Here is a 13123-nt window from a genome sequence, read left to right on the forward strand (position 1 = left end):
GTGGCTTGGCAAAGGTGATTTCACTAAACAAGGAGTAATTTTGTTTGTTTGCCCCGGGTTGGTTCCTTTGCCAATCAAAAATATGCCTCACAATAAAGGACACGTGCTGTCTCATGGAGCATACCCAATAATTTACTAGTTAGAGGCAGAAAACTATACAAGAATTGACATAATGGCTTCTTTTTATTCTTTTCCACTCAGTTTGAGTTAATTTTCTTAGTGTAAGTTGTACTGTGTCTGCACTGCTGCAAGGAAACACCCTGACCTCTAGGCATCTTTTTTCCTGACGTGCTGTGTGATCTTGTTCATTGGGAAGGAGCAGCACAGGAGAATACAGATGCCTCCACGGGAAGGAGGTAAGTCAGGAAAGGACATATTTCTGGACACCCCCCTGGAAATCGTCTGCTCCATCCATCACCTAAGAACCTCTAAGAATCTAAAGCTTCATACTAAAATTTCCAAAAGATGAATGAAAGGCATAATTACTCAACTAGGGTTGAAATCCAAAGTCAAGAAAATAAATCAGACAGCTGCAAGTCAGTTAATGTAATAGTTTCAAATCAACTAGTGGCTTTAAACTGAGGAAGGGTAGGTTTAGATTAGATATAAGGAAAAAATCTCTGTTATGAGGGTCATGAAGCAGCAGAGCAGGTTGCCCAGAAAACTTGTAGATACCCCATCCCTGGAAGTGTTTAACGCCAGGTTGAATGTGACTTTGAAAAATCTGCTCTAGTGAAAGAGGTCTCTGCCCATGGCAGAGGATTGGAACTCATCGATCTTTAAGATCCCCTCCAATCCAAACCATTCTATGACTGCGAAATTTTGGGATGTCCTAGGTTTTGCTGGTGTCTGTTGGACATGCTCTGAGGATGCAGTCTGGCACAAATGGCTGAGGTTAGGCAGAGGGTACCAAACCAATCTGGGCACTGAGTTTGCAGATAGGTCACCAGGGAATCTGACTGCCTCACTAACAGCTGACTCCAGTCCAAATAATCTGCATGGAGGAGTTTTCTGGGGATGAAAAGAAGCAACTGTGCTACACACATTGCTGGGGGAGCCGTGGTAATTTTTAATAGGTAGGACTAAGTGTATAACCTGGGATTTGGGAATTTGTGTGTTTTTTTTATCTTTATTTACTCTTGCTTTTTTATTTGTTTTGGTTGTTTGTTTTTGAGGGGTCTTGTTGGTTTTAATTACATTTTTCTGATTTTTTTTTTTTTAAGTAAGAAACTCAGAGAAATTTCTAACTAAAAGGCAGCTACTGAGAGGGGCATTTTACCATAGTGATAATGAACATTCATCATCGATACTTTTTTTTTTTTTTTTTTTTTTTTTTTTTTTTTTTTTTGTAGATCATACACCATCTCCAAGGTAGGAGAAAAGAGGAAGAGGTCCTTAGCAAGCCATAATGATTCCCTGAAGTTCCCCAGCTACTGCAGGGTCAGACCCCTGAGCCTGACTTACTGTTCCTGGCCCTAAGAAATGCCTGTATTTTCTCACCAAGTTTGCTCTCAGAGTCAAGATGGTTAAAAAGGAATTACAGTCTCCTTCCCCTGTTTTTTGTGTCAACCCCACTGGCAGCAAAAAGGCTGCATTCTTCCGTGTCAAACCTTACTCAGAGTCCTCTCAAATATTCCTATATCAAGGGTTTCACCAGTTGATGTTTCAGAGTAAATAAAGCTTTTATTTTATTTTAAAGAAGATGTTTGAAATAAATTTCCTTTTGAATGGAGATCAGTATAAATAAGAACCAGAAGCTGAACAACAAGCCTAATGTATCCCAATTAGCAGTGGATTATCAGTCTGCCAGGGTGCCAGCCTAAAAGTCACTGGCTGCTTTGTAACACAGCTGGGCAACTCACTAATTGTTTTTATTAATGAAGAAAGCTTCCCTTCCTCAGCTGTTTCTTAATGAAATTGTGGGTTCTTCCTTGGTTAGCAAATCAAATCAGACTGCATTTGCACACGATTGTGTGATCAACAGATTGCAATTTGAATAAGAACAACATCTAAGTTTCAAATACAGCTCATGGATAATTAATGACCATTCATTGCTAATAATTAAATTTACCGACACATAAAATATTATATCTGACTGAGAGAAATTTGTTAGGTTAGGAATACTGGATCCAATACAGAAAGGGAAATATTAGGAAATAAACTTTGGCATCAACTTAGAATGTATTTATCTTGAAAATATTACATAATTTTATAGTTCAAAAAAGTATTTGAACAGCTCTTTATGGAATTATGTGATGTAGTTTGTAATAAGTATGTGACACCAAAGTGCTACTAAGAGACTGTTATTTCTTGCCCCAGTCACTTGACACAGGTGATAGTTTTGTGAGATTAATACTCCTGTCACATAACACTTGCTTCTGCCTAGTGTTATATCTTCCCCTTTATTGTGCCTGTGAATCAAATGCAAATAAAATTATGGTGCCAACTAAATTTGACAAGAATAAAATAGCATCCTTAGTCAATTTTGTGATGCCTCTGAAAGGCCAAGAGGGATTTCCCTCCCTCCCCAATTTTACTCATTCTATTCAGTGATGGAATAAACAGGCATTCCCTCACAAGGCCCTGGACTGGATAGAGCTGGTGCAGACAGCAATCTCCTGGTCTGCTTTCTTGGCTGCTGTTTCAGTTCTGTTCTGATGCAAGTGTACTGCAGCAAACCTGCAGCAGCTGAAGAAAGAGTGTGTGTCTTTTTGTGGTTTCTAAAATTTTCTTGTGGTAACAGAGGGGGCTGTGAACCGTGCGCTAGCCTGAGAGCATTGGTGCCCAAAGTGTGCACTTTGAGAGCCATGCTAATTGGGACACTGGGTCAGTCATGAGAGTGCTGAAAATTGGAACAAACTTTCCAAATGTAAGCAACAGTGTGAGACATAGTATATAGAAACTTATCCTGTGTGATTATAGTGCTAGCCCTGGATCAGGAGGAATTGTGGAAAGTTTTATCCATCAGCGGTCCCACAACCTACTGCCCCACTTATGTGTGTCTGTAGGATGGGCTCCAGAATCTGACTCCAAGCTCAGATTATAGCATGGACCACCTTGCTACAGTGTTCTATCAACCCCGAGGCTTCACAAAGCCCTGTCATTGACCCTCTTTCCCTTTCACCTTTTCTGTCAAAATTATTAGTATAGTATCTTCTCTGGGCTGCTGGACCAGCAGCTCTTTATTCATAAAGGAGAACAAATAGTGAAAAGCCATTGAGAAGTCAGGGAGAAGAGTGAATTCTTGGAGGCTGCTGCAAGGACAGAGTGTGGGGTTCTTCATTTTCCGACAAGAAGGCATCTCATTATTTCAGTCCAAGATGACTCTTATAAGAATAATTGTTAGGAATTTTTTTCAAGGCATATATTCATTGAGAAGTGCACTTATCTTGTGAACTTATGTGAGATTTTAAGCAAGAAGGAAGATTATGAGCAGGAAAAATGCCCAGGATGGAGTATTGTTACCTTCCCTCTTCCCTATTTCTTATCCACAAGAATGAGAAAACTGTGAGGTGAGAGGAGACCAAGGTTCAATGCAAACCTTGCATCCTCTTTGGTAATATAATGTAGGATTTCAATTAAAATGGCTGGGAGGCTCAAATGGACAGAACAGTTTTAACAGGCAGAAGTGATAAATCAGGAATGTCTTGCAGAGTGAGGACCTGAGGAAGGTAAGATGCTGATAGTGCTGTTTTCTTTCTGCTGAGAGGGTAATCTAGTTGTGACTATGCAGTGTGTGTCTGCCTACATCCACATCAAACAACTATTCCCCAACTGTTCCCCTGAGTTAAAGACCATTTAGCTGTTTGCAAGTCTGCTCATCACTTCCTGTTTATTTTTTTAACCTCCATTTTGGAACAAAACTTCAAATCTTGGCAAAAAATAACTGTTAGCAGCCAGTAACTTGTTCTTCGTGATACCTTGGGAAATGAAGTCACCAAATCAGCCAAGAAATTGCTTTTCTATGGGTTGAACTCTAATTAAGGAGGTAGGAGAGAAATAAAAAGGCCACTCATATCCAGATGGAGATCTTGAGACATAGTATGTCCTGCAAAGTTCTGGAAGATGTGAAGGGGCAAGACAAGCAGGAGTTTTCTGTACTGATTTCAGTTCTTTTAGCCACAAATTTGTCTGTCTCTTGCAATCTAGATGTGGTTTACATGGGTTTGAACCTTGTAGACACATCAGTGGATAGTTTGCCTTTACCATCACGTGTTTCTGCAGGTGTAAATTCTAACAGAGTGGGCTTTAAAAAAAAAAAAAAAAAACGAAAGTTGAGGGTGTTTGCTGCAGCAATAGAGAGAGAAAGGTATTCAGCACTGATCCCAGGGTAGTCACGGGGGGGTCATCTTTTTGGAGAGGTGTTATCCTTTTGGAGAGACCCAGACATCATCCAAACCCAGGCAGGGCACCCACTCTGACCCAAGCCTCATGTGCCCAGGGGATACAAGATCAGGTGGCATTTCTAAAGCAGAGTTCAGTGTGGATAGTAGGTGTAGTACTAAGTGAGGCTATGCAAAAATATTATGCAAGGTTTTAACATTTACAAAATTAAGCTTATTTCTAAACCAGAATCTCTCCCCTCAACTGATGCATGAAGTGAGGAATTTTTGACGGATCACTTTTTCCAAATGTACAATAAATAAAATGTCAGCAGCTACTAGAAAAGACTGAAAAAAATCTCTTAAAATAGTTACCTAACCTGCAGCTTTTCCTTTCAGCTGCTATAATTTTCCTGCCACTCAGCAGCCCAGAGAGCAATGATCAGCATGTTTTACAAGCACTTCATGTAACTTGCAGAGAAGAATAAAAAGGTCATCTTTCTAATGCTGTGTAATCCTGTACACTATTAAGTACTAAAGGTACTTCTCTTTTGAACCAATAGTACTGAAAGTAACAAGAGCGGAAGTCATGAGCATTTAAAAAGGGTTCTGTTAGGGATATATGTGATCAAAGGCAGGAACAGTCCTTTGCTGAGAGAGACACACTATGCATTTTCAAGTTGTGGGACTTGTGTAGTCTTGCCCACATCATAACATATATCCTCAGCTGTGTCCATTGGAGCTATGCAATGGGTGTGCATAGCCATATGTCTTCTGTGTCTATTGGTTATCTGAGCAAGCGATGCTAAAGCAGCTAAGTTGTGTTTACCCAAATTGAAAAGATAATTGGCCAGATCCATTCCTCATGTAACTGTTCCAATCGGTGCAGTTCTATCAAGGACAAATTTGTCTTGAGAGAAGGAAAATTCCCCCTTACATGCCAGTTAAACTAGGGCAGGTGCCAAAAATAAATTAGGAAAAATAAGACAGATTTCCAATAAAAAGCACATTGTATCCAAGTTTGTGCTTCCCTGAAAAGATCCAGAAAAATGTTGTTTGAGGATGACTTCCAGTGGCAGGGTGCTGCTGCAGGGCTCTTGTGCCTAGTCCATGCCCAAGTGGTTTTACTGCAGAGGCTGCTCTGAGCAGGCACCCAAAAGACTTGGCCTAGGTCTCCTCCCTGACACATCTCCATTGTGGGGTGGGCACAGGGGGTGCAGAGGGGAAGCTGGTGGAGACGTCTTTGTCTTTTTCCCAGCTGTACTTTTGAGTAAAGCAGGCACACACATCTGGACTGATAGACCCAACAGGCTTCTGCTAACCATGCCACTTAGAGCGGATATGAAAGAGAGACAGATTGTTAGTGAGGTCGAAACAGAGCCCGTTTTTTTATCAGCGTAAACATCCCCAGGGGGCTGGATTAAATGTTTGCATGCTGGGGAAAACAGATTGTGCCAGCAGAAAGGATGAGTCAGTCCTAAAGAGAGATGCATCTTGCATTCTGCTTCTGTGCTTGCCAAACTGCACTGCACCCTATTACTGGGGAAGCTGGTGCCTGGAGTGTGATTTTCTAGTACTAGTGGATATTTTTAGTCAGGTTCTCTCTGCTATCCTTTCTTAAATGCTAGCCATTAATGCAATGCACATCCTGTTTGTGTCATTTTGTCCTTAGAAATTTCTCGATGGATGGATTGTTCTGTAATGCAGGTAACCCTAATGAATAAATAAATGTCAACTCGATATTTCACAGAGTAAAATACTATAGCTATTCTCTGTAACACGCTGAAGTAATTTCACCTTTACAGGAATTCTAATCTCAATTTCAGTGTTTTCAAATCAATCCAATACAAATCTGAATGAACAATTCATTATGAATAATTTATACAGCAGATTTGACCCACTTTTCCATTTGCAAATTACTATAATTCCTCTGTAATGGTTGTGTTCTCCCCTCCAGTTTTTCCCTACAAACCTAGATTGAGGCCAAGCAAGGCCATCTAAAATAAATGGTAATTTAACTCTACCTACTGCTTGCTTCCAGGCTATGGATGCAAAATTTCTATGAGAAAATATGATATGGAAAATACACTTTGATTATTTACATTTTGTATTATTCCTCTTTGATGAAAAAGCATAGAGATACTTGGTTGTTTGCTGAGAGTTTTATGCAAATATCACTAGCACATGAATAGAATTTTTATCTTGTGATTAGTCATCTCTGCATTACCATTGTTGCTAATTAGTTTCTAAAGCTATTTTTGTAAAGAAGCTCTAAAAAATATCAGTAACATGCATAGAAAGTTCAGTTGAAACTGCAGTATAATGTATATACATCCTCTTCCCAGGGCTTTGTCTTTATGCCTCAGTTCTAGAAAAATTCTGGCTTCGTTCCTGATGGATGCAATGCAAGACATGGCAAGCATGTTTATGTGTGGCTCTTCAGAAGGCTGTACATTCTTCTTTTTCCTAACATAACTTAAACAGTGAAATTTTATTTGTGCAATGTTTCTCATGAACTGTGTAGTGATAATTTTCCCTCTTTCTGTTTGTGATTAATTATTGTGACACCTGAGTGCTGTCCTGAGAAGATGAGGATCTCTTGGATGTTCTCCTCTGTATACAGCTCAGGAAAGGAGTTTCTAACTGTGCATGGGGGAATGAAACCATGCAACCAATGAAACACCTTTAATAATCCCAGTGGTTCTGATCCAGAGAGTTGTTTTATCTGTCAAACAGCTCTTCTGAAATCTTTTGGCTCTTCAATTTGTTTTTCTGTTTGCTTTTTAGAATACAGTGTGGCAGCCTGTATTTCAGCCTCAATAAAGTGCAGAATTAGGCATTCATCCTTTAAAAGGATTCTTATCCCTTTATAAAGATGGACAGCTTGGTCATGAAAAGCAGAATATAGCTTCTGAAAGAAATGGGAACTATGTACAAATGAGGCAGTAAAAATAGATGACACAGTACATTCACTAGCCAAGCAAGATGTTACAGTGTACATAAAGGCTAAGATGCTGACTTCACAGGACCTTGTGAGCAGAGCTTCTGTAGGCAGAAGCAATTTACAATTATTGGTACATTAATGACAGTATGTGATAAGTGAATTACTGGGACTTTGGTAAATGCTATTCTCATTAAAAGTCAATCTATTCTTGGCACTAAACCCATAGTTTTCAGATGTGCTTACATATTGTGCCATTAAAAAAATGTCAGTCTGAGCTATCATCTGGCAAGAAGAGTCTCAGCTGAGGAGTGAAACCTTATTTTACTAGGTGTTGTAGAGTAAATCTTTTTTAAGCCACTGGAAAATCATACATATGTAAGATATTGGAAGACACCTTTCTATTAATTTCTTGCAGAAAGGCAGAGGAAGTAGGTTAATGGTCTTTGAGTTACTGGTTCAAGCTGTTGAAGTACAGCTAATTTTGAAAAATTAAGTGCCCTGGCAAGAGGGCTTGGGGCATTTTATATTTCAGGTGTTGGAAAGACATTAATAGAATCTCTCCAAGATCCAACCTGTGCCATCATGGAGTGGATTTGCCTTTTAGGTGTTATCCCCATGGTGTTGGTTACTTATATATCTCAGAAGAAAATAGACTTCCAATTGGCTTAGGTGACATGGTGATGGTTGCTGGAGGAAGTATTGCTAAATACAGAACCTATGGAAGGTGTGTCCTCTACAAAACATTCAGTTAGCAAAAATGAGGGGGAAATGGGGAGGGGAATAACTGTGATTAGGAATAGATAACAGTCACCCCTCACATAAAGCTGAATAACTAATTTGTAGTTTTTGACAATTGTAAGTGTGGAATGTTACTGTACTTCTTCTCAAGGGGTCTGCTCAAGGAAGTCAGATAGGCAAGTAGACCACTTAGTATTTGAAGACTGTAGTTGAACAAGGATTCTAACACGGGCTGACCCTTGGAAAGCATTCTCTGATCAATGATGGATCAAAATATATTCTCTTTGACTTCTTGCTTATGCAAGCACCTTCCTGCAAAGATTTGTCTCAGCAAATTGACTGGAGTGCTAAGACTCTCTGAAATATGAGGGGTACGTGGGAGATGTAAATAGGGACACTAAGGTGTATCCCAGAAGAGATTTCGGACTGGGGAAAAGACCAGCAGGACATGCAAAATAACAGGAAAGAAGACATTGCTGTGTCAGATGAGAAGTTCAATTTATTTTAATGTCTATTTTCTTTGTAGTCATCAAGGTCCATAGATAAACATAATTAACATTTTTCAGCCTCAGTCCTGTTTACTCTGACTTTTAAATCGCTATGGACTGTGATAATAATCCTGCTTCCTTACCAATTATTTCATATTTCCATGTTTTCATATTAGGTAGTTCTTGGGACACAATGTTTTAGGGTTAAGACCCCTTCTGATTCCCAAATTGTTCTGAATTAAGATCAGACCTGACTGGAGGGAAGCTGTTAAAGCAGTAGTGTGGTACAATAAGGCCCTGTTGCCTCAGAAGCCTACTGGGAACACCAATGTTTCTGTGAAACTCATAGATCCAGGCAAAAGTACAGCAGTATTTGTATGACTGTAATCCTGAGGTAATGTGCAAATGCACTGCATTTCTTAGGGATGGGTGCTGTGCCTGTGCTGACAGACTGCAAAAAGAGGCTCTGGTACTGCTCGAGTCTCGGGCTTTCATAATGAACCTGATTAGACCTAAAGGCTTCCTCCTTCATGCAGCTGGAAAACATGCCCTCAGTGAAGGGTATGCTCATTCAGGTTTGAGCAAGCTCCTCAGGGGGTCTTTTTTTTTCCTGGAATAATTTCTGTCTTCTTGGATTGTTCTTCAATCACACTTTGTGCAATAGCCTCGTTTCTCCTTGACATGTTGACATAATTGTAGTAAGCTATGATGTAAAGAGGTACTCCACACAGATTGAAAGCATTGGATGTCTTGTGAATCTTCAAGAATCTCTTAGGATTGTTAATGAATCCCATTGTTACTCATTCCATCGAAGGCCTTTGGGTTTTTTATTTTTTGTAAGAAAAAGATGAAGTGCAAAATGTTTTAAGATTCTTATTGTAAAGTGCTGAAAGTAGAGCCTTAAAATAAGATCAATACTCTTCTCTGCACCACACAAGTTTAAAAGAGAAAATGTAGTTTGAAATGCAATTTCAGTTTCCTTTACTTGGGATTTCTATTTGAAGCTTATGTTGGAATAAACTGAATTTTCCTCCACTATGTCCAAAGGAACTACTGTGTTTTTACTGATATCCCAATTAACATTTGTAGTGTTCATGTTGCAGAGGAACCAGATTGCCCACCACATACTTGTAACACAAGAATGTTGGAAGTATGTTTTATCCCAGGTAATAAGGTAGATTAAATTAAAATTTGATTTAGGGTTTTTGAATGGCATTTCATAAAGATCAAGAAAAAATATGGTGTTCTGTATTTGAGAGGTGGTCTTATGTGTTTTTAAGCAACGATCTGATAACCTTGAACTTAAAATTATGGGAAATTGAACAGGACGATAAAAAATTCTTCATTTATATAATAAATATGAACATATATAAAATTTCTAAATATTTTATTTGCATATCTATATATATACATACACAAAGGCACATTTTGCTTTATACATGATTAGACTCCAAAGACATATTTCAGTTTGATGACTGAATTAAATAATGGTTTGCATTAATATTTTACCTTATTTATGAGTTTATAAGTTCATATGACCCAAGAAGACTTTTCTCACCCCTCTACATTGGGCAGGAACTATAATTCTGCCCATCTGGCTTTCAATAGGAAACAATTTAAAGTTATTTCTGCTTTTTAAAACTTCAGATTTAAAGTACAAATCTCTGAAAGTACATACATGTTGTCCCATTGGAGCACAGCTGGATTTCATACCCAGTCCTCATCTGCTTGCAAGATGTTGCATGTTTGGAGGTTGTCATCTGGAACACATGCTGCTCATTAGTATGAGCTGATCTGAGCTGTGTGCATGGGTCCAACCCAGTATTCCCTGCACACACAGAGGTCTCCAAAGGTATCCTTGTGATCTCTCCAGCCCTTACACCCTCATTCTCTCAGCCTTCACACAGACATTGGGCCCTTAGCTGTACACTGTGTTAAAGGCTGTTTCTGATGAAAAGCTATCAATAGCCTCTGCCTGCAGGCTTCCTTTGGCTCCGGACCTAAGAAGTAAGTGGCCAGGAGAAAGTCCAGAGAGCTCTAGAGAGCATGTGATGTACACGGTGGCTTTAGCAGCCCTAACCTCAACTTCTGGCCTAGACCCAGGAAGCCACTCTTAGCTACTGGTTTAGATCTAGCATAAGACTCAGTAGGATTTGTGTGAAGAGAGGAATTAGTAGGGGCTCTGGGTGGCTGTTTTGGAGAGGATTGGATAGAAACCTCAAACTTCACATTTTTTTTCTTTTTGCTTTATCTGTTTTTAAGGCCTTTTTTTATTATAAACAAAAAGCTTTGTTGAAATAAAATGCATTCTAACAAACTGGAATCTGTTAATCTTCAGTATTTGCTCTTACTCACTCTTTTAACTTTTTTAATCGGGGCCAGAACAGGTAAACTGTACTTATGGCCCACAGCAGTAGCCTAGCATGGTCGCCCTGCTGGGCCAGGTTGGTAGAGATCACTAATCCAGCTGTGAGCTGTGTGGGGCTAAGGCAGAACCAGCAGAATAAGCAAGGACGCAAGGACTGGCCACTTGCCTTTCCTCACTTGCTGTGCTGAGGACAGTATCCAGTAGTTGTGGATAGTGCAGTTATTCTGACAGCACTTGGGATGCCCTCAGTACCAGCACTGAGGGTACCTATATTGATGACACAAGTACATATGTTCCTTCATTAAATAATTGGTGCTGGAGCCATTAGTCATCCTTTTATGGCCAATCTTGTGTGACCTCAGCCAGCAGGAGTGGGTACTATCATCTACAGCGCAGGTGGGAAAAAATGGTTGGTGTTTCTTTCCAGTGATAAGGAGAGAGTGCCAACCTACACACTCCCAGGCAGTGTGAGCACATTTTCTAGGTTTGGTCACAGTGCCATGGGGTGGTATTTGGATAGTAAGAATCTGCCTAATGACAAGGTGGTAAGGTGCTATTTGTGCTTTCGGCCTACACTAAGTGCTGTACACAGAGGAAGATAACATACAGCTTTGTCAAGGAAACTGTATCACAAAAACTTGTAACGATGGCCAAGCACCGGAGCAGAATGTTCCAGATTACTTCACATACTCATTTGAATTAAGCATATCCAGCTGATTTCAAAGACAGCTACAATTTCTCTTCAGTAGCCATCAGCAGATATGCTCCTGGTGTACACACAGTGAAGGGTTTAATAAAGGGCTCTGATTTTTCCTCCAGATAATTGTGGTGGCTTCTTCAGTGATTCATCAACACCATATTGAATAATGATAATAGTGGTTAAGCTAGCAGCTTTCTGTGATCTCTTTACATATTTTCCTCGTGTCCTATACTTTTTGTACTATGTCTTCAGATAGTTTTTTTTCTATGTGAACTCATCAAATTAGCCTGTTAAGACAGAAAATGAAGAAGTGCTTTTGTAAATGACGTGCAATACAAGAAATCATTTGACTACTCCTAGTGAAAAGAGAAGGTGTAGGAGAGGAAAGGCAGAGTGGATGTCTTGGTACCAGAATGGAAGTCGAAAGGCCTGTGTATTACACACCCCAGTGGTGTCTGGGACTCAAAATCTCACTCTGGGCAGGACAGTGTCAGGAGCTAGCCTGCAAGAAACTAAGAAGGTGGAGTCAAAACACTTGTCCATCTCCAGATGCTAGAAATAAAAGAAAATGCTGCAGGGGAGTGCTTTTATTCTCTCTGTCTGCAAAACATATTCCTGAACATGCGATACTGCAAGTATTCTTCTGAAGGACCAAAGCACAATCATCTGGATAACAGATAACCCAATGCCTTTTATGCGACACTTTAGATGCTGATAGCCACCTATGGAGTCAGAGACCCGGACCCCTGGACCCCAGTCACTCTTTGCCTTGAGGAACTCTCAGATCCTATCTCACACTGGAGACTTTTCAACCTGCCTGAGGCTGCAGAAGGCTGGATGAACAAATGTCTTGCACCCCATTGTTATTTTCCTTGTTTAAAAAGTAAATGTAGAAATTGGTGCTCTACCAGGGTTTGGGTTCTTTCCTGGAATGGTGAGTCTGAGCATTCCAAGGATGCAGAGGACTTAAACCAATCTCTTTCCTTTCTGTACAAGAAGTGAACAATGCTGCCTTGTCTTATATGCCAAGGCAGTCTTATGCTCATATGACTCAGCAAATGTATTTTAAAAGAAAGCATGGTTTTCACAATGATTTTAGGCTGTAAAAACAATTCTCATCCAAGTGAGCAAGTTAAAAATGCAAGTACATATCTCAAAGACAAAAGAAGGACAAGATTTTTGGCACTCTGTTTCTGTATTTTCTTCTGGTTGAACTAGGTGTACTTCATACAGTGTGCTGACTTCTGTGACTCCTTTTCTAAACTGATTATCTTTCCTGGATATCATACAGGAACCTGGATTTTTAACTCATATTTGTGATCTGAATTTTCACACATGGATGCCTGAGTAGCTATAGTATGGAGTGAAAACAGGGCTGAAGAAAAGGCACATTTCCCATGGGGTTGGTCATCACTAACAACAAATGTAACCTCATTATCCTTTTCTTACCTTCTTCATTGAGGAAACCTAGAGTGAGATTTGCCATAGGGTACTTCAGTATGTCTCTCATTTATTCCCACTGGGACAGCAAGAAAAAAACAGAACAAAACAAAATTCCTCACT

Source organism: Anomalospiza imberbis, chromosome 2 (assembly GCF_031753505.1).
Source record: "Anomalospiza imberbis isolate Cuckoo-Finch-1a 21T00152 chromosome 2, ASM3175350v1, whole genome shotgun sequence".
Taxonomy (NCBI): Eukaryota; Metazoa; Chordata; class Aves; order Passeriformes; family Viduidae; genus Anomalospiza; species Anomalospiza imberbis.